We start from the raw sequence: 20,111 nt of genomic DNA, 5'->3' as shown, positions 1-20,111 counted from the left end.
CCGGACGCTCCCGGGGTGGCTGGCCCGGACCCAGAATCCGCCGCGGGCCCGGTTGCCGTCCTTTCGGCCAGCGAGCCCCTCGACCTGCACCTGGCCGCCCCCACTGGCGCCCAGCCCCGCTGCCGCCACCTGTGCGCCGGTGTGTCCCGCCACAGCTCCCTCCGGCAGAAGCCCCGCCTCCGCCGTGTCGCCGCGGCCGGGTGCGGGAGCGGGATCGAGGGCCGGGGCCGCTTCCCCGGGCCTGCCGGCCACCAGGGGCGGGCTCCTGAGCTCGGCGGGTGGTGTGCGGGCAAGGGTGGCCTTGCCGGGGCTGAGGGGCCGTGGCGACGCAATGGTGGCTCCCAGTGGCTTCGGGCCAGCTGCAGTCGGGCAGCAGGGCCGGCCCGGGCTGCGGCCGGGCTGCGCCTAGCGCCGCGTGGGCGGGCAGGGGCGATGCCCCAGGGACCGCGGGCCCCGGGCCCCGAAGCCTCCGGGGCCACGTCCCTGTGAGCGACGTGCGGGATCTTGGGCGGGGCGCCAAGCGCCGAAGGGTTTGCTGGGTCACGCCGGCCCTCGGCTGGGAGGTGGTGGCCAAACCCTCCGCCACCGCCCGATACCCGAGACGTCCGTTCCCCCTGCCTGGGCGGGCTGACCGCCGGGCTGGCTGGCCCTAAGGCGCCAGCGCCAGCGCAACTGGGCCTCAAGAGGCAGCCCGCGGTCCCCGCCCCCGTCTACGGCCATACCACCCTGAACGCGCCCGATCTCGTCTGATCTCGGAAGCTAAGCAGGGTCGGGCCTGGTTAGTACTTGGATGGGAGACCGCCTGGGAATACCGGGTGCTGTAGGCTTTTTGCCTCCCGCTCCGCCTTCTCCTTTACTCGCCCGCGGGCGGTGGCCGCCGGCTCCGCCCCCGCCGGGCCCCGCTGCAGGCCCCACCTCCTCAGGCCCCTCCCACCACGGCGCGCGTGCGCCGGAGGGGCCGCTCCCCGCCGGCCCGGCCGGCCGGGCGGCCAGAAGGCGGCCCCGGAAGGCAGCCGCACCCCGGACGCTCCCGGGGTGGCTGGCCCGGACCCAGAATCCGCCGCGGGCCCGGTTGCCGTCCTTTCGGCCAGCGAGCCCCTCGACCTGCACCTGGCCGCCCCCACTGGCGCCCAGCCCCGCTGCCGCCACCTGTGCGCCGGTGTGTCCCGCCACAGCTCCCTCCGGCAGAAGCCCCGCCTCCGCCGTGTCGCCGCGGCCGGGTGCGGGAGCGGGATCGAGGGCCGGGGCCGCTTCCCCGGGCCTGCCGGCCACCAGGGGCGGGCTCCTGAGCTCGGCGGGTGGTGTGCGGGCAAGGGTGGCCTTGCCGGGGCTGAGGGGCCGTGGCGACGCAATGGTGGCTCCCAGTGGCTTCGGGCCAGCTGCTGTCGGGCAGCAGGGCCGGCCCGGGCTGCGGCCGGGCTGCGCCTAGCGCCGCGTGGGCGGGCAGGGGCGATGCCCCAGGGACCGCGGGCCCCGGGCCCCGAAGCCCCCGGGGCCACGTCCCTGTGAGCGACGTGCGGGATCTTGGGCGGGGCGCCAAGCGCCGAAGGGTTTGCTGGGTCACGCCGGCCCTCGGCTGGGAGGTGGTGGCCAAACCCTCCGCCACCGCCCGATACCCGAGACGTCCGTTCCCCCTGCCTGGGCGGGCTGACCGCCGGGCTGGCTGGCCCTAAGGCGCCAGCGCCAGCGCAACTGGGCCTCAAGAGGCAGCCCGCGGTCCCCGCCCCCGTCTACGGCCATACCACCCTGAACGCGCCCGATCTCGTCTGATCTCGGAAGCTAAGCAGGGTCGGGCCTGGTTAGTACTTGGATGGGAGACCGCCTGGGAATACCGGGTGCTGTAGGCTTTTTGCCTCCCGCTCCGCCTTCTCCTTTACTCGCCCGCGGGCGGTGGCCGCCGGCTCCGCCCCCGCCGGGCCCCGCTGCAGGCCCCACCTCCTCAGGCCCCTCCCACCACGGCGCGCGTGCGCCGGAGGGGCCGCTCCCCGCCGGCCCGGCCGGCCGGGCGGCCAGAAGGCGGCCCCGGAAGGCAGCCGCACCCCGGACGCTCCCGGGGTGGCTGGCCCGGACCCAGAATCCGCCGCGGGCCCGGTTGCCGTCCTTTCGGCCAGCGAGCCCCTCGACCTGCACCTGGCCGCCCCCACTGGCGCCCAGCCCCGCTGCCGCCACCTGTGCGCCGGTGTGTCCCGCCACAGCTCCCTCCGGCAGAAGCCCCGCCTCCGCCGTGTCGCCGCGGCCGGGTGCGGGAGCGGGATCGAGGGCCGGGGCCGCTTCCCCGGGCCTGCCGGCCACCAGGGGCGGGCTCCTGAGCTCGGCGGGTGGTGTGCGGGCAAGGGTGGCCTTGCCGGGGCTGAGGGGCCGTGGCGACGCAATGGTGGCTCCCAGTGGCTTCGGGCCAGCTGCAGTCGGGCAGCAGGGCCGGCCCGGGCTGCGGCCGGGCTGCGCCTAGCGCCGCGTGGGCGGGCAGGGGCGATGCCCCAGGGACCGCGGGCCCCGGGCCCCGAAGCCTCCGGGGCCACGTCCCTGTGAGCGACGTGCGGGATCTTGGGCGGGGCGCCAAGCGCCGAAGGGTTTGCTGGGTCACGCCGGCCCTCGGCTGGGAGGTGGTGGCCAAACCCTCCGCCACCGCCCGATACCCGAGACGTCCGTTCCCCCTGCCTGGGCGGGCTGACCGCCGGGCTGGCTGGCCCTAAGGCGCCAGCGCCAGCGCAACTGGGCCTCAAGAGGCAGCCCGCGGTCCCCGCCCCCGTCTACGGCCATACCACCCTGAACGCGCCCGATCTCGTCTGATCTCGGAAGCTAAGCAGGGTCGGGCCTGGTTAGTACTTGGATGGGAGACCGCCTGGGAATACCGGGTGCTGTAGGCTTTTTGCCTCCCGCTCCGCCTTCTCCTTTACTCGCCCGCGGGCGGTGGCCGCCGGCTCCGCCCCCGCCGGGCCCCGCTGCAGGCCCCACCTCCTCAGGCCCCTCCCACCACGGCGCGCGTGCGCCGGAGGGGCCGCTCCCCGCCGGCCCGGCCGGCCGGGCGGCCAGAAGGCGGCCCCGGAAGGCAGCCGCACCCCGGACGCTCCCGGGGTGGCTGGCCCGGACCCAGAATCCGCCGCGGGCCCGGTTGCCGTCCTTTCGGCCAGCGAGCCCCTCGACCTGCACCTGGCCGCCCCCACTGGCGCCCAGCCCCGCTGCCGCCACCTGTGCGCCGGTGTGTCCCGCCACAGCTCCCTCCGGCAGAAGCCCCGCCTCCGCCGTGTCGCCGCGGCCGGGTGCGGGAGCGGGATCGAGGGCCGGGGCCGCTTCCCCGGGCCTGCCGGCCACCAGGGGCGGGCTCCTGAGCTCGGCGGGTGGTGTGCGGGCAAGGGTGGCCTTGCCGGGGCTGAGGGGCCGTGGCGACGCAATGGTGGCTCCCAGTGGCTTCGGGCCAGCTGCTGTCGGGCAGCAGGGCCGGCCCGGGCTGCGGCCGGGCTGCGCCTAGCGCCGCGTGGGCGGGCAGGGGCGATGCCCCAGGGACCGCGGGCCCCGGGCCCCGAAGCCCCCGGGGCCACGTCCCTGTGAGCGACGTGCGGGATCTTGGGCGGGGCGCCAAGCGCCGAAGGGTTTGCTGGGTCACGCCGGCCCTCGGCTGGGAGGTGGTGGCCAAACCCTCCGCCACCGCCCGATACCCGAGACGTCCGTTCCCCCTGCCTGGGCGGGCTGACCGCCGGGCTGGCTGGCCCTAAGGCGCCAGCGCCAGCGCAACTGGGCCTCAAGAGGCAGCCCGCGGTCCCCGCCCCCGTCTACGGCCATACCACCCTGAACGCGCCCGATCTCGTCTGATCTCGGAAGCTAAGCAGGGTCGGGCCTGGTTAGTACTTGGATGGGAGACCGCCTGGGAATACCGGGTGCTGTAGGCTTTTTGCCTCCCGCTCCGCCTTCTCCTTTACTCGCCCGCGGGCGGTGGCCGCCGGCTCCGCCCCCGCCGGGCCCCGCTGCAGGCCCCACCTCCTCAGGCCCCTCCCACCACGGCGCGCGTGCGCCGGAGGGGCCGCTCCCCGCCGGCCCGGCCGGCCGGGCGGCCAGAAGGCGGCCCCGGAAGGCAGCCGCACCCCGGACGCTCCCGGGGTGGCTGGCCCGGACCCAGAATCCGCCGCGGGCCCGGTTGCCGTCCTTTCGGCCAGCGAGCCCCTCGACCTGCACCTGGCCGCCCCCACTGGCGCCCAGCCCCGCTGCCGCCACCTGTGCGCCGGTGTGTCCCGCCACAGCTCCCTCCGGCAGAAGCCCCGCCTCCGCCGTGTCGCCGCGGCCGGGTGCGGGAGCGGGATCGAGGGCCGGGGCCGCTTCCCCGGGCCTGCCGGCCACCAGGGGCGGGCTCCTGAGCTCGGCGGGTGGTGTGCGGGCAAGGGTGGCCTTGCCGGGGCTGAGGGGCCGTGGCGACGCAATGGTGGCTCCCAGTGGCTTCGGGCCAGCTGCTGTCGGGCAGCAGGGCCGGCCCGGGCTGCGGCCGGGCTGCGCCTAGCGCCGCGTGGGCGGGCAGGGGCGATGCCCCAGGGACCGCGGGCCCCGGGCCCCGAAGCCCCCGGGGCCACGTCCCTGTGAGCGACGTGCGGGATCTTGGGCGGGGCGCCAAGCGCCGAAGGGTTTGCTGGGTCACGCCGGCCCTCGGCTGGGAGGTGGTGGCCAAACCCTCCGCCACCGCCCGATACCCGAGACGTCCGTTCCCCCTGCCTGGGCGGGCTGACCGCCGGGCTGGCTGGCCCTAAGGCGCCAGCGCCAGCGCAACTGGGCCTCAAGAGGCAGCCCGCGGTCCCCGCCCCCGTCTACGGCCATACCACCCTGAACGCGCCCGATCTCGTCTGATCTCGGAAGCTAAGCAGGGTCGGGCCTGGTTAGTACTTGGATGGGAGACCGCCTGGGAATACCGGGTGCTGTAGGCTTTTTGCCTCCCGCTCCGCCTTCTCCTTTACTCGCCCGCGGGCGGTGGCCGCCGGCTCCGCCCCCGCCGGGCCCCGCTGCAGGCCCCACCTCCTCAGGCCCCTCCCACCACGGCGCGCGTGCGCCGGAGGGGCCGCTCCCCGCCGGCCCGGCCGGCCGGGCGGCCAGAAGGCGGCCCCGGAAGGCAGCCGCACCCCGGACGCTCCCGGGGTGGCTGGCCCGGACCCAGAATCCGCCGCGGGCCCGGTTGCCGTCCTTTCGGCCAGCGAGCCCCTCGACCTGCACCTGGCCGCCCCCACTGGCGCCCAGCCCCGCTGCCGCCACCTGTGCGCCGGTGTGTCCCGCCACAGCTCCCTCCGGCAGAAGCCCCGCCTCCGCCGTGTCGCCGCGGCCGGGTGCGGGAGCGGGATCGAGGGCCGGGGCCGCTTCCCCGGGCCTGCCGGCCACCAGGGGCGGGCTCCTGAGCTCGGCGGGTGGTGTGCGGGCAAGGGTGGCCTTGCCGGGGCTGAGGGGCCGTGGCGACGCAATGGTGGCTCCCAGTGGCTTCGGGCCAGCTGCTGTCGGGCAGCAGGGCCGGCCCGGGCTGCGGCCGGGCTGCGCCTAGCGCCGCGTGGGCGGGCAGGGGCGATGCCCCAGGGACCGCGGGCCCCGGGCCCCGAAGCCCCCGGGGCCACGTCCCTGTGAGCGACGTGCGGGATCTTGGGCGGGGCGCCAAGCGCCGAAGGGTTTGCTGGGTCACGCCGGCCCTCGGCTGGGAGGTGGTGGCCAAACCCTCCGCCACCGCCCGATACCCGAGACGTCCGTTCCCCCTGCCTGGGCGGGCTGACCGCCGGGCTGGCTGGCCCTAAGGCGCCAGCGCCAGCGCAACTGGGCCTCAAGAGGCAGCCCGCGGTCCCCGCCCCCGTCTACGGCCATACCACCCTGAACGCGCCCGATCTCGTCTGATCTCGGAAGCTAAGCAGGGTCGGGCCTGGTTAGTACTTGGATGGGAGACCGCCTGGGAATACCGGGTGCTGTAGGCTTTTTGCCTCCCGCTCCGCCTTCTCCTTTACTCGCCCGCGGGCGGTGGCCGCCGGCTCCGCCCCCGCCGGGCCCCGCTGCAGGCCCCACCTCCTCAGGCCCCTCCCACCACGGCGCGCGTGCGCCGGAGGGGCCGCTCCCCGCCGGCCCGGCCGGCCGGGCGGCCAGAAGGCGGCCCCGGAAGGCAGCCGCACCCCGGACGCTCCCGGGGTGGCTGGCCCGGACCCAGAATCCGCCGCGGGCCCGGTTGCCGTCCTTTCGGCCAGCGAGCCCCTCGACCTGCACCTGGCCGCCCCCACTGGCGCCCAGCCCCGCTGCCGCCACCTGTGCGCCGGTGTGTCCCGCCACAGCTCCCTCCGGCAGAAGCCCCGCCTCCGCCGTGTCGCCGCGGCCGGGTGCGGGAGCGGGATCGAGGGCCGGGGCCGCTTCCCCGGGCCTGCCGGCCACCAGGGGCGGGCTCCTGAGCTCGGCGGGTGGTGTGCGGGCAAGGGTGGCCTTGCCGGGGCTGAGGGGCCGTGGCGACGCAATGGTGGCTCCCAGTGGCTTCGGGCCAGCTGCAGTCGGGCAGCAGGGCCGGCCCGGGCTGCGGCCGTGCTGCGCCTAGCGCCGCGTGGGCGGGCAGGGGCGATGCCCCAGGGACCGCGGGCCCCGGGCCCCGAAGCCTCCGGGGCCACGTCCCTGTGAGCGACGTGCGGGATCTTGGGCGGGGCGCCAAGCGCCGAAGGGTTTGCTGGGTCACGCCGGCCCTCGGCTGGGAGGTGGTGGCCAAACCCTCCGCCACCGCCCGATACCCGAGACGTCCGTTCCCCCTGCCTGGGCGGGCGGCGGGGTCCCGCCGGGGCGGGCTGACCGCCGGGCTGGCTGGCCCTAAGGCGCCAGCGCCAGCGCAACTGGGCCTCAAGAGGCAGCCCGCGGTCCCCGCCCCCGTCTACGGCCATACCACCCTGAACGCGCCCGATCTCGTCTGATCTCGGAAGCTAAGCAGGGTCGGGCCTGGTTAGTACTTGGATGGGAGACCGCCTGGGAATACCGGGTGCTGTAGGCTTTTTGCCTCCCGCTCCGCCTTCTCCTTTACTCGCCCGCGGGCGGTGGCCGCCGGCTCCGCCCCCGCCGGGCCCCGCTGCAGGCCCCACCTCCTCAGGCCCCTCCCACCACGGCGCGCGTGCGCCGGAGGGGCCGCTCCCCGCCGGCCCGGCCGGCCGGGCGGCCAGAAGGCGGCCCCGGAAGGCAGCCGCACCCCGGACGCTCCCGGGGTGGCTGGCCCGGACCCAGAATCCGCCGCGGGCCCGGTTGCCGTCCTTTCGGCCAGCGAGCCCCTCGACCTGCACCTGGCCGCCCCCACTGGCGCCCAGCCCCGCTGCCGCCACCTGTGCGCCGGTGTGTCCCGCCACAGCTCCCTCCGGCAGAAGCCCCGCCTCCGCCGTGTCGCCGCGGCCGGGTGCGGGAGCGGGATCGAGGGCCGGGGCCGCTTCCCCGGGCCTGCCGGCCACCAGGGGCGGGCTCCTGAGCTCGGCGGGTGGTGTGCGGGCAAGGGTGGCCTTGCCGGGGCTGAGGGGCCGTGGCGACGCAATGGTGGCTCCCAGTGGCTTCGGGCCAGCTGCTGTCGGGCAGCAGGGCCGGCCCGGGCTGCGGCCGGGCTGCGCCTAGCGCCGCGTGGGCGGGCAGGGGCGATGCCCCAGGGACCGCGGGCCCCGGGCCCCGAAGCCCCCGGGGCCACGTCCCTGTGAGCGACGTGCGGGATCTTGGGCGGGGCGCCAAGCGCCGAAGGGTTTGCTGGGTCACGCCGGCCCTCGGCTGGGAGGTGGTGGCCAAACCCTCCGCCACCGCCCGATACCCGAGACGTCCGTTCCCCCTGCCTGGGCGGGCTGACCGCCGGGCTGGCTGGCCCTAAGGCGCCAGCGCCAGCGCAACTGGGCCTCAAGAGGCAGCCCGCGGTCCCCGCCCCCGTCTACGGCCATACCACCCTGAACGCGCCCGATCTCGTCTGATCTCGGAAGCTAAGCAGGGTCGGGCCTGGTTAGTACTTGGATGGGAGACCGCCTGGGAATACCGGGTGCTGTAGGCTTTTTGCCTCCCGCTCCGCCTTCTCCTTTACTCGCCCGCGGGCGGTGGCCGCCGGCTCCGCCCCCGCCGGGCCCCGCTGCAGGCCCCACCTCCTCAGGCCCCTCCCACCACGGCGCGCGTGCGCCGGAGGGGCCGCTCCCCGCCGGCCCGGCCGGCCGGGCGGCCAGAAGGCGGCCCCGGAAGGCAGCCGCACCCCGGACGCTCCCGGGGTGGCTGGCCCGGACCCAGAATCCGCCGCGGGCCCGGTTGCCGTCCTTTCGGCCAGCGAGCCCCTCGACCTGCACCTGGCCGCCCCCACTGGCGCCCAGCCCCGCTGCCGCCACCTGTGCGCCGGTGTGTCCCGCCACAGCTCCCTCCGGCAGAAGCCCCGCCTCCGCCGTGTCGCCGCGGCCGGGTGCGGGAGCGGGATCGAGGGCCGGGGCCGCTTCCCCGGGCCTGCCGGCCACCAGGGGCGGGCTCCTGAGCTCGGCGGGTGGTGTGCGGGCAAGGGTGGCCTTGCCGGGGCTGAGGGGCCGTGGCGATGCAATGGTGGCTCCCAGTGGCTTCGGGCCAGCTGCTGTCGGGCAGCAGGGCCGGCCCGGGCTGCGGCCGGGCTGCGCCTAGCGCCGCGTGGGCGGGCAGGGGCGATGCCCCAGGGACCGCGGGCCCCGGGCCCCGAAGCCCCCGGGGCCACGTCCCTGTGAGCGACGTGCGGGATCTTGGGCGGGGCGCCAAGCGCCGAAGGGTTTGCTGGGTCACGCCGGCCCTCGGCTGGGAGGTGGTGGCCAAACCCTCCGCCACCGCCCGATACCCGAGACGTCCGTTCCCCCTGCCTGGGCGGGCGGCGGGGTCCCGCCGGGGCGGGCTGACCGCCGGGCTGGCTGGCCCTAAGGCGCCAGCGCCAGCGCAACTGGGCCTCAAGAGGCAGCCCGCGGTCCCCGCCCCCGTCTACGGCCATACCACCCTGAACGCGCCCGATCTCGTCTGATCTCGGAAGCTAAGCAGGGTCGGGCCTGGTTAGTACTTGGATGGGAGACCGCCTGGGAATACCGGGTGCTGTAGGCTTTTTGCCTCCCGCTCCGCCTTCTCCTTTACTCGCCCGCGGGCGGTGGCCGCCGGCTCCGCCCCCGCCGGGCCCCGCTGCAGGCCCCACCTCCTCAGGCCCCTCCCACCACGGCGCGCGTGCGCCGGAGGGGCCGCTCCCCGCCGGCCCGGCCGGCCGGGCGGCCAGAAGGCGGCCCCGGAAGGCAGCCGCACCCCGGACGCTCCCGGGGTGGCTGGCCCGGACCCAGAATCCGCCGCGGGCCCGGTTGCCGTCCTTTCGGCCAGCGAGCCCCTCGACCTGCACCTGGCCGCCCCCACTGGCGCCCAGCCCCGCTGCCGCCACCTGTGCGCCGGTGTGTCCCGCCACAGCTCCCTCCGGCAGAAGCCCCGCCTCCGCCGTGTCGCCGCGGCCGGGTGCGGGAGCGGGATCGAGGGCCGGGGCCGCTTCCCCGGGCCTGCCGGCCACCAGGGGCGGGCTCCTGAGCTCGGCGGGTGGTGTGCGGGCAAGGGTGGCCTTGCCGGGGCTGAGGGGCCGTGGCGACGCAATGGTGGCTCCCAGTGGCTTCGGGCCAGCTGCTGTCGGGCAGCAGGGCCGGCCCGGGCTGCGGCCGGGCTGCGCCTAGCGCCGCGTGGGCGGGCAGGGGCGATGCCCCAGGGACCGCGGGCCCCGGGCCCCGAAGCCCCCGGGGCCACGTCCCTGTGAGCGACGTGCGGGATCTTGGGCGGGGCGCCAAGCGCCGAAGGGTTTGCTGGGTCACGCCGGCCCTCGGCTGGGAGGTGGTGGCCAAACCCTCCGCCACCGCCCGATACCCGAGACGTCCGTTCCCCCTGCCTGGGCGGGCTGACCGCCGGGCTGGCTGGCCCTAAGGCGCCAGCGCCAGCGCAACTGGGCCTCAAGAGGCAGCCCGCGGTCCCCGCCCCCGTCTACGGCCATACCACCCTGAACGCGCCCGATCTCGTCTGATCTCGGAAGCTAAGCAGGGTCGGGCCTGGTTAGTACTTGGATGGGAGACCGCCTGGGAATACCGGGTGCTGTAGGCTTTTTGCCTCCCGCTCCGCCTTCTCCTTTACTCGCCCGCGGGCGGTGGCCGCCGGCTCCGCCCCCGCCGGGCCCCGCTGCAGGCCCCACCTCCTCAGGCCCCTCCCACCACGGCGCGCGTGCGCCGGAGGGGCCGCTCCCCGCCGGCCCGGCCGGCCGGGCGGCCAGAAGGCGGCCCCGGAAGGCAGCCGCACCCCGGACGCTCCCGGGGTGGCTGGCCCGGACCCAGAATCCGCCGCGGGCCCGGTTGCCGTCCTTTCGGCCAGCGAGCCCCTCGACCTGCACCTGGCCGCCCCCACTGGCGCCCAGCCCCGCTGCCGCCACCTGTGCGCCGGTGTGTCCCGCCACAGCTCCCTCCGGCAGAAGCCCCGCCTCCGCCGTGTCGCCGCGGCCGGGTGCGGGAGCGGGATCGAGGGCCGGGGCCGCTTCCCCGGGCCTGCCGGCCACCAGGGGCGGGCTCCTGAGCTCGGCGGGTGGTGTGCGGGCAAGGGTGGCCTTGCCGGGGCTGAGGGGCCGTGGCGACGCAATGGTGGCTCCCAGTGGCTTCGGGCCAGCTGCTGTCGGGCAGCAGGGCCGGCCCGGGCTGCGGCCGGGCTGCGCCTAGCGCCGCGTGGGCGGGCAGGGGCGATGCCCCAGGGACCGCGGGCCCCGGGCCCCGAAGCCCCCGGGGCCACGTCCCTGTGAGCGACGTGCGGGATCTTGGGCGGGGCGCCAAGCGCCGAAGGGTTTGCTGGGTCACGCCGGCCCTCGGCTGGGAGGTGGTGGCCAAACCCTCCGCCACCGCCCGATACCCGAGACGTCCGTTCCCCCTGCCTGGGCGGGCGGCGGGGTCCCGCCGGGGCGGGCTGACCGCCGGGCTGGCTGGCCCTAAGGCGCCAGCGCCAGCGCAACTGGGCCTCAAGAGGCAGCCCGCGGTCCCCGCCCCCGTCTACGGCCATACCACCCTGAACGCGCCCGATCTCGTCTGATCTCGGAAGCTAAGCAGGGTCGGGCCTGGTTAGTACTTGGATGGGAGACCGCCTGGGAATACCGGGTGCTGTAGGCTTTTTGCCTCCCGCTCCGCCTTCTCCTTTACTCGCCCGCGGGCGGTGGCCGCCGGCTCCGCCCCCGCCGGGCCCCGCTGCAGGCCCCACCTCCTCAGGCCCCTCCCACCACGGCGCGCGTGCGCCGGAGGGGCCGCTCCCCGCCGGCCCGGCCGGCCGGGCGGCCAGAAGGCGGCCCCGGAAGGCAGCCGCACCCCGGACGCTCCCGGGGTGGCTGGCCCGGACCCAGAATCCGCCGCGGGCCCGGTTGCCGTCCTTTCGGCCAGCGAGCCCCTCGACCTGCACCTGGCCGCCCCCACTGGCGCCCAGCCCCGCTGCCGCCACCTGTGCGCCGGTGTGTCCCGCCACAGCTCCCTCCGGCAGAAGCCCCGCCTCCGCCGTGTCGCCGCGGCCGGGTGCGGGAGCGGGATCGAGGGCCGGGGCCGCTTCCCCGGGCCTGCCGGCCACCAGGGGCGGGCTCCTGAGCTCGGCGGGTGGTGTGCGGGCAAGGGTGGCCTTGCCGGGGCTGAGGGGCCGTGGCGACGCAATGGTGGCTCCCAGTGGCTTCGGGCCAGCTGCAGTCGGGCAGCAGGGCCGGCCCGGGCTGCGGCCGGGCTGCGCCTAGCGCCGCGTGGGCGGGCAGGGGCGATGCCCCAGGGACCGCGGGCCCCGGGCCCCGAAGCCTCCGGGGCCACGTCCCTGTGAGCGACGTGCGGGATCTTGGGCGGGGCGCCAAGCGCCGAAGGGTTTGCTGGGTCACGCCGGCCCTCGGCTGGGAGGTGGTGGCCAAACCCTCCGCCACCGCCCGATACCCGAGACGTCCGTTCCCCCTGCCTGGGCGGGCTGACCGCCGGGCTGGCTGGCCCTAAGGCGCCAGCGCCAGCGCAACTGGGCCTCAAGAGGCAGCCCGCGGTCCCCGCCCCCGTCTACGGCCATACCACCCTGAACGCGCCCGATCTCGTCTGATCTCGGAAGCTAAGCAGGGTCGGGCCTGGTTAGTACTTGGATGGGAGACCGCCTGGGAATACCGGGTGCTGTAGGCTTTTTGCCTCCCGCTCCGCCTTCTCCTTTACTCGCCCGCGGGCGGTGGCCGCCGGCTCCGCCCCCGCCGGGCCCCGCTGCAGGCCCCACCTCCTCAGGCCCCTCCCACCACGGCGCGCGTGCGCCGGAGGGGCCGCTCCCCGCCGGCCCGGCCGGCCGGGCGGCCAGAAGGCGGCCCCGGAAGGCAGCCGCACCCCGGACGCTCCCGGGGTGGCTGGCCCGGACCCAGAATCCGCCGCGGGCCCGGTTGCCGTCCTTTCGGCCAGCGAGCCCCTCGACCTGCACCTGGCCGCCCCCACTGGCGCCCAGCCCCGCTGCCGCCACCTGTGCGCCGGTGTGTCCCGCCACAGCTCCCTCCGGCAGAAGCCCCGCCTCCGCCGTGTCGCCGCGGCCGGGTGCGGGAGCGGGATCGAGGGCCGGGGCCGCTTCCCCGGGCCTGCCGGCCACCAGGGGCGGGCTCCTGAGCTCGGCGGGTGGTGTGCGGGCAAGGGTGGCCTTGCCGGGGCTGAGGGGCCGTGGCGACGCAATGGTGGCTCCCAGTGGCTTCGGGCCAGCTGCTGTCGGGCAGCAGGGCCGGCCCGGGCTGCGGCCGGGCTGCGCCTAGCGCCGCGTGGGCGGGCAGGGGCGATGCCCCAGGGACCGCGGGCCCCGGGCCCCGAAGCCCCCGGGGCCACGTCCCTGTGAGCGACGTGCGGGATCTTGGGCGGGGCGCCAAGCGCCGAAGGGTTTGCTGGGTCACGCCGGCCCTCGGCTGGGAGGTGGTGGCCAAACCCTCCGCCACCGCCCGATACCCGAGACGTCCGTTCCCCCTGCCTGGGCGGGCTGACCGCCGGGCTGGCTGGCCCTAAGGCGCCAGCGCCAGCGCAACTGGGCCTCAAGAGGCAGCCCGCGGTCCCCGCCCCCGTCTACGGCCATACCACCCTGAACGCGCCCGATCTCGTCTGATCTCGGAAGCTAAGCAGGGTCGGGCCTGGTTAGTACTTGGATGGGAGACCGCCTGGGAATACCGGGTGCTGTAGGCTTTTTGCCTCCCGCTCCGCCTTCTCCTTTACTCGCCCGCGGGCGGTGGCCGCCGGCTCCGCCCCCGCCGGGCCCCGCTGCAGGCCCCACCTCCTCAGGCCCCTCCCACCACGGCGCGCGTGCGCCGGAGGGGCCGCTCCCCGCCGGCCCGGCCGGCCGGGCGGCCAGAAGGCGGCCCCGGAAGGCAGCCGCACCCCGGACGCTCCCGGGGTGGCTGGCCCGGACCCAGAATCCGCCGCGGGCCCGGTTGCCGTCCTTTCGGCCAGCGAGCCCCTCGACCTGCACCTGGCCGCCCCCACTGGCGCCCAGCCCCGCTGCCGCCACCTGTGCGCCGGTGTGTCCCGCCACAGCTCCCTCCGGCAGAAGCCCCGCCTCCGCCGTGTCGCCGCGGCCGGGTGCGGGAGCGGGATCGAGGGCCGGGGCCGCTTCCCCGGGCCTGCCGGCCACCAGGGGCGGGCTCCTGAGCTCGGCGGGTGGTGTGCGGGCAAGGGTGGCCTTGCCGGGGCTGAGGGGCCGTGGCGACGCAATGGTGGCTCCCAGTGGCTTCGGGCCAGCTGCAGTCGGGCAGCAGGGCCGGCCCGGGCTGCGGCCGGGCTGCGCCTAGCGCCGCGTGGGCGGGCAGGGGCGATGCCCCAGGGACCGCGGGCCCCGGGCCCCGAAGCCTCCGGGGCCACGTCCCTGTGAGCGACGTGCGGGATCTTGGGCGGGGCGCCAAGCGCCGAAGGGTTTGCTGGGTCACGCCGGCCCTCGGCTGGGAGGTGGTGGCCAAACCCTCCGCCACCGCCCGATACCCGAGACGTCCGTTCCCCCTGCCTGGGCGGGCTGACCGCCGGGCTGGCTGGCCCTAAGGCGCCAGCGCCAGCGCAACTGGGCCTCAAGAGGCAGCCCGCGGTCCCCGCCCCCGTCTACGGCCATACCACCCTGAACGCGCCCGATCTCGTCTGATCTCGGAAGCTAAGCAGGGTCGGGCCTGGTTAGTACTTGGATGGGAGACCGCCTGGGAATACCGGGTGCTGTAGGCTTTTTGCCTCCCGCTCCGCCTTCTCCTTTACTCGCCCGCGGGCGGTGGCCGCCGGCTCCGCCCCCGCCGGGCCCCGCTGCAGGCCCCACCTCCTCAGGCCCCTCCCACCACGGCGCGCGTGCGCCGGAGGGGCCGCTCCCCGCCGGCCCGGCCGGCCGGGCGGCCAGAAGGCGGCCCCGGAAGGCAGCCGCACCCCGGACGCTCCCGGGGTGGCTGGCCCGGACCCAGAATCCGCCGCGGGCCCGGTTGCCGTCCTTTCGGCCAGCGAGCCCCTCGACCTGCACCTGGCCGCCCCCACTGGCGCCCAGCCCCGCTGCCGCCACCTGTGCGCCGGTGTGTCCCGCCACAGCTCCCTCCGGCAGAAGCCCCGCCTCCGCCGTGTCGCCGCGGCCGGGTGCGGGAGCGGGATCGAGGGCCGGGGCCGCTTCCCCGGGCCTGCCGGCCACCAGGGGCGGGCTCCTGAGCTCGGCGGGTGGTGTGCGGGCAAGGGTGGCCTTGCCGGGGCTGAGGGGCCGTGGCGACGCAATGGTGGCTCCCAGTGGCTTCGGGCCAGCTGCTGTCGGGCAGCAGGGCCGGCCCGGGCTGCGGCCGGGCTGCGCCTAGCGCCGCGTGGGCGGGCAGGGGCGATGCCCCAGGGACCGCGGGCCCCGGGCCCCGAAGCCCCCGGGGCCACGTCCCTGTGAGCGACGTGCGGGATCTTGGGCGGGGCGCCAAGCGCCGAAGGGTTTGCTGGGTCACGCCGGCCCTCGGCTGGGAGGTGGTGGCCAAACCCTCCGCCACCGCCCGATACCCGAGACGTCCGTTCCCCCTGCCTGGGCGGGCTGACCGCCGGGCTGGCTGGCCCTAAGGCGCCAGCGCCAGCGCAACTGGGCCTCAAGAGGCAGCCCGCGGTCCCCGCCCCCGTCTACGGCCATACCACCCTGAACGCGCCCGATCTCGTCTGATCTCGGAAGCTAAGCAGGGTCGGGCCTGGTTAGTACTTGGATGGGAGACCGCCTGGGAATACCGGGTGCTGTAGGCTTTTTGCCTCCCGCTCCGCCTTCTCCTTTACTCGCCCGCGGGCGGTGGCCGCCGGCTCCGCCCCCGCCGGGCCCCGCTGCAGGCCCCACCTCCTCAGGCCCCTCCCACCACGGCGCGCGTGCGCCGGAGGGGCCGCTCCCCGCCGGCCCGGCCGGCCGGGCGGCCAGAAGGCGGCCCCGGAAGGCAGCCGCACCCCGGACGCTCCCGGGGTGGCTGGCCCGGACCCAGAATCCGCCGCGGGCCCGGTTGCCGTCCTTTCGGCCAGCGAGCCCCTCGACCTGCACCTGGCCGCCCCCACTGGCGCCCAGCCCCGCTGCCGCCACCTGTGCGCCGGTGTGTCCCGCCACAGCTCCCTCCGGCAGAAGCCCCGCCTCCGCCGTGTCGCCGCGGCCGGGTGCGGGAGCGGGATCGAGGGCCGGGGCCGCTTCCCCGGGCCTGCCGGCCACCAGGGGCGGGCTCCTGAGCTCGGCGGGTGGTGTGCGGGCAAGGGTGGCCTTGCCGGGGCTGAGGGGCCGTGGCGACGCAATGGTGGCTCCCAGTGGCTTCGGGCCAGCTGCTGTCGGGCAGCAGGGCCGGCCCGGGCTGCGGCCGGGCTGCGCCTAGCGCCGCGTGGGCGGGCAGGGGCGATGCCCCAGGGACCGCGGGCCCCGGGCCCCGAAGCCCCCGGGGCCACGTCCCTGTGAGCGACGTGCGGGATCTTGGGCGGGGCGCCAAGCGCCGAAGGGTTTGCTGGGTCACGCCGGCCCTCGGCTGGGAGGTGGTGGCCAAACCCTCCGCCACCGCCCGATACCCGAGACGTCCGTTCCCCCTGCCTGGGCGGGCTGACCGCCGGGCTGGCTGGCCCTAAGGCGCCAGCGCCAGCGCAACTGGGCCTCAAGAGGCAGCCCGCGGTCCCCGCCCCCGTCTACGGCCATACCACCCTGAACGCGCCCGATCTCGTCTGATCTCGGAAGCTAAGCAGGGTCGGGCCTGGTTAGTACTTGGATGGGAGACCGCCTGGGAATACCGGGTGCTGTAGGCTTTTTGCCTCCCGCTCCGCCTTCTCCTTTACTCGCCCGCGGGCGGTGGCCGCCGGCTCCGCCCCCGCCGGGCCCCGCTGCAGGCCCCACCTCCTCAGGCCCCTCCCACCACGGCGCGCGTGCGCCGGAGGGGCCGCTCCCCGCCGGCCCGGCCGGCCGGGCGGCCAGAAGGCGGCCCCGGAAGGCAGCCGCACCCCGGACGCTCCCGGGGTGGCTGGCCCGGACCCAGAATCCGCCGCGGGCCCGGTTGCCGTCCTTTCGGCCAGCGAGCCCCTCGACCTGCACCTGGCCGCCCCCACTGGCGCCCAGCCCCGCTGCCGCCACCTGTGCGCCGGTGTGTCCCGCCACAGCTCCCTCCGGCAGAAGCCCCGCCTCCGCCGTGTCGCCGCGGCCGGGTGCGGGAGCGGGATCGAGGGCCGGGGCCGCTTCCCCGGGCCTGCCGGCCACCAGGGGCGGGCTCCTGAGCTCGGCGGGTGGTGTGCGGGCAAGGGTGGCCTTGCCGGGGCTGAGGGGCCGTGGCGACGCAATGGTGGCTCCCAGTGGCTTCGGGCCAGCTGCTGTCGGGCAGCAGGGCCGGCCCGGGCTGCGGCCGGGCTGCGCCTAGCGCCGCGTGGGCGGGCAGGGGCGATGCCCCAGGGACCGCGGGCCCCGGGCCCCGAAGCCCCCGGGGCCACGTCCCTGTGAGCGACGTGCGGGATCTTGGGCGGGGCGCCAAGCGCCGAAGGGTTTGCTGGGTCACGCCGGCCCTCGGCTGGGAGGTGGTGGCCAAACCCTCCGCCACCGCCCGATACCCGAGACGTCCGTTCCCCCTGCCTGGGCGGGCTGACCGCCGGGCTGGCTGGCCCTAAGGCGCCAGCGCCAGCGCAACTGGGCCTCAAGAGGCAGCCCGCGGTCCCCGCCCCCGTCTACGGCCATACCACCCTGAACGCGCCCGATCTCGTCTGATCTCGGAAGCTAAGCAGGGTCGGGCCTGGTTAGTACTTGGATGGGAGACCGCCTGGGAATACCGGGTGCTGTAGGCTTTTTGCCTCCCGCTCCGCCTTCTCCTTTACTCGCCCGCGGGCGGTGGCCGCCGGCTCCGCCCCCGCCGGGCCCCGCTGCAGGCCCCACCTCCTCAGGCCCCTCCCACCACGGCGCGCGTGCGCCGGAGGGGCCGCTCCCCGCCGGCCCGGCCGGCCGGGCGGCCAGAAGGCGGCCCCGGAAGGCAGCCGCACCCCGGACGCTCCCGGGGTGGCTGGCCCGGACCCAGAATCCGCCGCGGGCCCGGTTGCCGTCCTTTCGGCCAGCGAGCCCCTCGACCTGCACCTGGCCGCCCCCACTGGCGCCCAGCCCCGCTGCCGCCACCTGTGCGCCGGTGTGTCCCGCCACAGCTCCCTCCGGCAGAAGCCCCGCCTCCGCCGTGTCGCCGCGGCCGGGTGCGGGAGCGGGATCGAGGGCCGGGGCCGCTTCCCCGGGCCTGCCGGCCACCAGGGGCGGGCTCCTGAGCTCGGCGGGTGGTGTGCGGGCAAGGGTGGCCTTGCCGGGGCTGAGGGGCCGTGGCGACGCAATGGTGGCTCCCAGTGGCTTCGGGCCAGCTGCAGTCGGGCAGCAGGGCCGGCCCGGGCTGCGGCCGTGCTGCGCCTAGCGCCGCGTGGGCGGGCAGGGGCGATGCCCCAGGGACCGCGGGCCCCGGGCCCCGAAGCCTCCGGGGCCACGTCCCTGTGAGCGACGTGCGGGATCTTGGGCGGGGCGCCAAGCGCCGAAGGGTTTGCTGGGTCACGCCGGCCCTCGGCTGGGAGGTGGTGGCCAAACCCTCCGCCACCGCCCGATACCCGAGACGTCCGTTCCCCCTGCCTGGGCGGGCGGCGGGGTCCCGCCGGGGCGGGCTGACCGCCGGGCTGGCTGGCCCTAAGGCGCCAGCGCCAGCGCAACTGGGCCTCAAGAGGCAGCCCGCGGTCCCCGCCCCCGTCTACGGCCATACCACCCTGAACGCGCCCGATCTCGTCTGATCTCGGAAGCTAAGCAGGGTCGGGCCTGGTTAGTACTTGGATGGGAGACCGCCTGGGAATACCGGGTGCTGTAGGCTTTTTGCCTCCCGCTCCGCCTTCTCCTTTACTCGCCCGCGGGCGGTGGCCGCCGGCTCCGCCCCCGCCGGGCCCCGCTGCAGGCCCCACCTCCTCAGGCCCCTCCCACCACGGCGCGCGTGCGCCGGAGGGGCCGCTCCCCGCCGGCCCGGCCGGCCGGGCGGCCAGAAGGCGGCCCCGGAAGGCAGCCGCACCCCGGACGCTCCCGGGGTGGCTGGCCCGGACCCAGAATCCGCCGCGGGCCCGGTTGCCGTCCTTTCGGCCAGCGAGCCCCTCGACCTGCACCTGGCCGCCCCCACTGGCGCCCAGCCCCGCTGCCGCCACCTGTGCGCCGGTGTGTCCCGCCACAGCTCCCTCCGGCAGAAGCCCCGCCTCCGCCGTGTCGCCGCGGCCGGGTGCGGGAGCGGGATCGAGGGCCGGGGCCGCTTCCCCGGGCCTGCCGGCCACCAGGGGCGGGCTCCTGAGCTCGGCGGGTGGTGTGCGGGCAAGGGTGGCCTTGCCGGGGCTGAGGGGCCGTGGCGACGCAATGGTGGCTCCCAGTGGCTTCGGGCCAGCTGCTGTCGGGCAGCAGGGCCGGCCCGGGCTGCGGCCGGGCTGCGCCTAGCGCCGCGTGGGCGGGCAGGGGCGATGCCCCAGGGACCGCGGGCCCCGGGCCCCGAAGCCCCCGGGGCCACGTCCCTGTGAGCGACGTGCGGGATCTTGGGCGGGGCGCCAAGCGCCGAAGGGTTTGCTGGGTCACGCCGGCCCTCGGCTGGGAGGTGGTGGCCAAACCCTCCGCCACCGCCCGATACCCGAGACGTCCGTTCCCCCTGCCTGGGCGGGCTGACCGCCGGGCTGGCTGGCCCTAAGGCGCCAGCGCCAGCGCAACTGGGCCTCAAGAGGCAGCCCGCGGTCCCCGCCCCCGTCTACGGCCATACCACCCTGAACGCGCCCGATCTCGTCTGATCTCGGAAGCTAAGCAGGGTCGGGCCTGGTTAGTACTTGGATGGGAGACCGCCTGGGAATACCGGGTGCTGTAGGCTTTTTGCCTCCCGCTCCGCCTTCTCCTTTACTCGCCCGCGGGCGGTGGCCGCCGGCTCCGCCCCCGCCGGGCCCCGCTGCAGGCCCCACCTCCTCAGGCCCCTCCCACCACGGCGCGCGTGCGCCGGAGGGGCCGCTCCCCGCCGGCCCGGCCGGCCGGGCGGCCAGAAGGCGGCCCCGGAAGGCAGCCGCACCCCGGACGCTCCCGGGGTGGCTGGCCCGGACCCAGAATCCGCCGCGGGCCCGGTTGCCGTCCTTTCGGCCAGCGAGCCCCTCGACCTGCACCTGGCCGCCCCCACTGGCGCCCAGCCCCGCTGCCGCCACCTGTGCGCCGGTGTGTCCCGCCACAGCTCCCTCCGGCAGAAGCCCCGCCTCCGCCGTGTCGCCGCGGCCGGGTGCGGGAGCGGGATCGAGGGCCGGGGCCGCTTCCCCGGGCCTGCCGGCCACCAGGGGCGGGCTCCTGAGCTCGGCGGGTGGTGTGCGGGCAAGGGTGGCCTTGCCGGGGCTGAGGGGCCGTGGCGATGCAATGGTGGCTCCCAGTGGCTTCGGGCCAGCTGCTGTCGGGCAGCAGGGCCGGCCCGGGCTGCGGCCGGGCTGCGCCTAGCGCCGCGTGGGCGGGCAGGGGCGATGCCCCAGGGACCGCGGGCCCCGGGCCCCGAAGCCCCCGGGGCCACGTCCCTGTGAGCGACGTGCGGGATCTTGGGCGGGGCGCCAAGCGCCGAAGGGTTTGCTGGGTCACGCCGGCCCTCGGCTGGGAGGTGGTGGCCAAACCCTCCGCCACCGCCCGATACCCGAGACGTCCGTTCCCCCTGCCTGGGCGGGCGGCGGGGTCCC

General features: G+C 77.0%; 19 non-coding genes across 19 annotated transcripts; all 19 read left to right on the top strand.

Moving 5' to 3' along the window:
• The first annotated feature begins 708 nt into the window (after positions 1-708).
• On the top strand, positions 709-827 carry LOC136139994 (5S ribosomal RNA). The gene has a single exon (XR_010657492.1). It is a non-coding gene; the product is annotated as a 5S ribosomal RNA (ribosomal RNA).
• A 901-nt stretch (positions 828-1,728) lies between these two features.
• On the top strand, positions 1,729-1,847 carry LOC136139992 (5S ribosomal RNA). The gene has a single exon (XR_010657490.1). It is a non-coding gene; the product is annotated as a 5S ribosomal RNA (ribosomal RNA).
• A 901-nt stretch (positions 1,848-2,748) lies between these two features.
• LOC136139991 (5S ribosomal RNA) lies at positions 2,749-2,867 on the top strand. Its single transcript, XR_010657489.1, has one exon. It is a non-coding gene; the product is annotated as a 5S ribosomal RNA (ribosomal RNA).
• Positions 2,868-3,768: 901 nt separating this feature from the next.
• Positions 3,769-3,887, top strand: LOC136139990 (5S ribosomal RNA). The gene has a single exon (XR_010657488.1). It is a non-coding gene; the product is annotated as a 5S ribosomal RNA (ribosomal RNA).
• Positions 3,888-4,788: 901 nt separating this feature from the next.
• On the top strand, positions 4,789-4,907 carry LOC136139989 (5S ribosomal RNA). Its single transcript, XR_010657487.1, has one exon. It is a non-coding gene; the product is annotated as a 5S ribosomal RNA (ribosomal RNA).
• A 901-nt stretch (positions 4,908-5,808) lies between these two features.
• On the top strand, positions 5,809-5,927 carry LOC136139987 (5S ribosomal RNA). Its single transcript, XR_010657486.1, has one exon. It is a non-coding gene; the product is annotated as a 5S ribosomal RNA (ribosomal RNA).
• Positions 5,928-6,851: 924 nt separating this feature from the next.
• LOC136139986 (5S ribosomal RNA) lies at positions 6,852-6,970 on the top strand. Its single transcript, XR_010657485.1, has one exon. It is a non-coding gene; the product is annotated as a 5S ribosomal RNA (ribosomal RNA).
• Positions 6,971-7,871: 901 nt separating this feature from the next.
• On the top strand, positions 7,872-7,990 carry LOC136139985 (5S ribosomal RNA). The gene has a single exon (XR_010657484.1). It is a non-coding gene; the product is annotated as a 5S ribosomal RNA (ribosomal RNA).
• Positions 7,991-8,914: 924 nt separating this feature from the next.
• On the top strand, positions 8,915-9,033 carry LOC136139984 (5S ribosomal RNA). The gene has a single exon (XR_010657483.1). It is a non-coding gene; the product is annotated as a 5S ribosomal RNA (ribosomal RNA).
• Positions 9,034-9,934: 901 nt separating this feature from the next.
• LOC136139983 (5S ribosomal RNA) lies at positions 9,935-10,053 on the top strand. The gene has a single exon (XR_010657482.1). It is a non-coding gene; the product is annotated as a 5S ribosomal RNA (ribosomal RNA).
• A 924-nt stretch (positions 10,054-10,977) lies between these two features.
• LOC136139982 (5S ribosomal RNA) lies at positions 10,978-11,096 on the top strand. Its single transcript, XR_010657481.1, has one exon. It is a non-coding gene; the product is annotated as a 5S ribosomal RNA (ribosomal RNA).
• A 901-nt stretch (positions 11,097-11,997) lies between these two features.
• Positions 11,998-12,116, top strand: LOC136139980 (5S ribosomal RNA). The gene has a single exon (XR_010657479.1). It is a non-coding gene; the product is annotated as a 5S ribosomal RNA (ribosomal RNA).
• A 901-nt stretch (positions 12,117-13,017) lies between these two features.
• Positions 13,018-13,136, top strand: LOC136139979 (5S ribosomal RNA). The gene has a single exon (XR_010657478.1). It is a non-coding gene; the product is annotated as a 5S ribosomal RNA (ribosomal RNA).
• Positions 13,137-14,037: 901 nt separating this feature from the next.
• On the top strand, positions 14,038-14,156 carry LOC136139978 (5S ribosomal RNA). Its single transcript, XR_010657477.1, has one exon. It is a non-coding gene; the product is annotated as a 5S ribosomal RNA (ribosomal RNA).
• Positions 14,157-15,057: 901 nt separating this feature from the next.
• LOC136139977 (5S ribosomal RNA) lies at positions 15,058-15,176 on the top strand. Its single transcript, XR_010657476.1, has one exon. It is a non-coding gene; the product is annotated as a 5S ribosomal RNA (ribosomal RNA).
• Positions 15,177-16,077: 901 nt separating this feature from the next.
• LOC136139976 (5S ribosomal RNA) lies at positions 16,078-16,196 on the top strand. Its single transcript, XR_010657475.1, has one exon. It is a non-coding gene; the product is annotated as a 5S ribosomal RNA (ribosomal RNA).
• A 901-nt stretch (positions 16,197-17,097) lies between these two features.
• LOC136139975 (5S ribosomal RNA) lies at positions 17,098-17,216 on the top strand. Its single transcript, XR_010657474.1, has one exon. It is a non-coding gene; the product is annotated as a 5S ribosomal RNA (ribosomal RNA).
• Positions 17,217-18,140: 924 nt separating this feature from the next.
• On the top strand, positions 18,141-18,259 carry LOC136139974 (5S ribosomal RNA). Its single transcript, XR_010657473.1, has one exon. It is a non-coding gene; the product is annotated as a 5S ribosomal RNA (ribosomal RNA).
• A 901-nt stretch (positions 18,260-19,160) lies between these two features.
• On the top strand, positions 19,161-19,279 carry LOC136139973 (5S ribosomal RNA). The gene has a single exon (XR_010657472.1). It is a non-coding gene; the product is annotated as a 5S ribosomal RNA (ribosomal RNA).
• Positions 19,280-20,111: the final 832 nt, after the last annotated feature.

This window comes from Phocoena phocoena, chromosome 19 (assembly GCF_963924675.1).
Source record: "Phocoena phocoena chromosome 19, mPhoPho1.1, whole genome shotgun sequence".
NCBI lineage: Eukaryota > Metazoa > Chordata > Mammalia > Artiodactyla > Phocoenidae > Phocoena > Phocoena phocoena.
This window is presented reverse-complemented; position numbering and strand designations above follow the sequence as displayed.